Here is a 3,303-nt window from a genome sequence, read left to right on the forward strand (position 1 = left end):
GTTCTGGGCACCACAGTATAAAAAGGACATGAAACTGTTGGAAAGTGTCCAGAGGAGGGCTACGAAGATGGTGAGAGGCCTGGAGGGGAAGACGTATGAGGAACGGCTGAGGTCACTGGGCCTGTTCAGCCTGGAGAAGAGGAGGCTGAGGGGAGACCTCATCACAGTCTACAACTTCCTCGTAAGGGGGTGTCGAGAGGCAGGAGACCTTTTCTCCATTAACACTAGTGACAGGACCCGCAGGAACGGGGTTAAGCTGAGGCAGGGGAAATTTAGGCTGGACGTCAGGAGGGGGTTCTTCACAGAGAGGGTGGTTGCACACTGGAACAGGCTCCCCAGGGAAGTGGTCACTGCACCGAGCCTGTCTGAATTTAAGAAGAGATTGGACTGTGAACTTAGGCACATGGTCTGAACTTTTGGGTAGACCTGTGCGGTGTCAAGAGTTGGACTTGATGATCCTTAAGGGTCCCTTCCAACTCAGGATATTCTATGATTCTATGATTCTATAATGCTCATTATTATATACACTTTTGTAACTAATTGCAGGAGCCAGCAGTTATTTGTACAGAATGAAGTATCAATTACCCCAGAACAAAGATACAGCATACTGGTCTTCTGCCAAGCCTCACATCCTTACCATACTAAAGCCTTTAACCCTAGGACTCAGAGGGGCAGTAGCAGGGTCACATAATACTTGAGAAAAGGAATAGGTACTACAGGGTTTCTGTGTACATTATCTGCACATAATTGCGAGCAAAATACTACTATTATTAGTCAAGCTGCAGTGATGACTGTTAACAATGAACGTGTCTTTGCATATAAAGTACTTTTCCTGTGCCCTTAAAAGAAAGTCGAGTGAAACAAAACAGTGGGAATTCAAATAACTTCTGTAACTTGCAGCGAATGGGTAATATATGCAAGGCAAGGCAAGAGGTCTAAGAACATAGATGCTTCCTGGTGGAAAATCTGTTTTCATCACTTCTCCCCCCCCCCCCTTTTATTTTAAAATATTTCTAGAAGTGATGCTTTAAGAAAGAGAGGTTGGTTGCAATAAACAACTGCTTTGCCAGAGAAACAAAATGCAGAAACTGAAATCTGCTGGGATCACTAACAGCCATATTACTTTGCCCAGCATCCTATCATTTTAAGAAGCTGGATTAAAACTGTAGAAGATTAAATGTCTTTCTTTGAGAATTGGTGAAGATTGCTGCTACTCTCACAGCTCTTTTGTGAGTATGCAAAATACCAGGAATGTTCGGTGAGTTTGGGCAGCATCTAACAGGAGAGAGGGTTTTACATGCTCTGGAGGAAAAGAGACCACAGCTTCAACAGGTCTCACATTCCCATACATGGGAAATATATCAAGGAAATATATGGAAATAAATGGGATAATAGGGAAATAGATAGGATATATATGGGGAGAAAAAAAAAAAAGTGAACAAAGACTCAAGTTATTACAGCTTCCCAGGAGGAGCAAATGCATAGATCTTTGTGTATAACACTCAGATATTGAATCTAGAGTGCACACACTGAACACAAGCCCAACCAGTATGTCTTGATTGTTAGCTTTCCTCCACCCTGGAAAGTTAAATGCACAGAATGTAACAGTTCAGCAGCAAGCTCCTCAGATACAGCAAAAAGTCTAAACAAAGGAAGCAAACAAACATCTTAAAAATAAGCTATTATTATAATTATTCCTTATTATAGAAGGGACAGAAGCAGAAGAAATTGACTTGACATTTCTACTTATATTTAGTGAATTTTAAACCAGGTCTTGACAATGGTCCTCTTGAAGGACCAGTAAGATAAAAGACAGCTAAAATTTGTAAATGCTTGAAAGGTATGACTGAAGAATGTAAGACTTCGGCACCCAGATTTACTTTTTCTCTATTTAAAGTTGGAGAAGTTTCCTTTACTCCTCCCACAAGCTAGTCCTAGCAGCTGCTTCTGTTCCCTTTGTGAAAGAACTGGCGAGGATGAACCATATCCCCCTCTGTCTGCCATCCTTCTTTGAAGAGTACCCAAAGTATATGCCTCTCTTAGTCCACTTTTGCTCTTCTCCCTGTTTACTCATATTATCAATGACTCTCAGTTTTGTTGGTTTGCATTTCACAGTTGCCCTGCCTTTAATGACATTGTGCATCAGTGTGATCATTAGAGAATTGATTATTAACATTAATTTCACTATTTACTCAAAAGATTGGATTTCTTGTAGGTGATTATATGCTGCATTATTACCTGTGTTAGTTTTCTCTTGTTATAGTCTATTAACAAAAATTATGGGTTTGAAAAGGAGTGAAATGCCCAGTTTTCTTGCTATCTGTTCTACCACCCAAAACTTCTACAACCCAAGAAAGTTTGCAGACAGTTCAGCAAGAAAATAATTGAAATATCACTACTAAATTAAGAAGCTAGTAGAAAAAAAAAATAAATCATAATTTTGTATAATCATAGTCAGGTATCTAAAAGCCAAAATAAAAGTGAGACACACTTGAGTCTTTGCAGTCTCCAGACAAAAGCCTTTTAATACTTAGAGACTGCAAATATCCTCCAAAAGTCTAGCTAAGTAAAAGCATTTGAAATATACACATAATATAAGCAGAGACATCCCAAAATTACATGATACAAGTTAAACTCTCTAAATATTTTCATATATATAAATATATGTTTCGGTAATACAAGAAGCTTTTCCTGGGATTACTAACCTATTGCTAGAAAGTTAGGATGATAATATACTGAATAAAGATAGTGTTTGATCTAATACCAATTTCTGTGAAGATGATAAGTCTAGGAAATTAAGAAGAAAATTTATATATATATATATTTATTTATTTTCTTCAATGGATGTCCCAATATACAACTGTAGGTGCTGAGCAAAAACCAGGGTATGTCGGTTATATGGAGGGGGCAAAGGAACATAAAAGAATTCAATCATTTTATTTTGTCATCCTTGCTAAGTAATTTAATGGATAAACACATCACACCACACCATCCACACCATGGATAAACACATCTCATCACACCATAGCTCATGGTCATTATCTCCATTGTGTGGGATACTGAACATGTCTCAGGGCAAAATGAACAAGTTTTAAGGCATCTGCTTTGAGATTACTCATAGACACAAGGGTATATACTGATTTATCATCACTATCATCCTAACCCTTTAATTTCCTTACATGCCAGCATCTAAGGCTGGGTGTATTTTCTGAACATGATTCTACAAATATTCAGCCTTATTCTTCCCTACTGAAGACAAAGCCTAGTTAAAATAAGCCTCAACACAATATTGGACCCATTATA

This window comes from Aythya ferina (genome assembly GCF_964211825.1).
Source record: "Aythya ferina genome assembly, chromosome: 1".
NCBI lineage: Eukaryota > Metazoa > Chordata > Aves > Anseriformes > Anatidae > Aythya > Aythya ferina.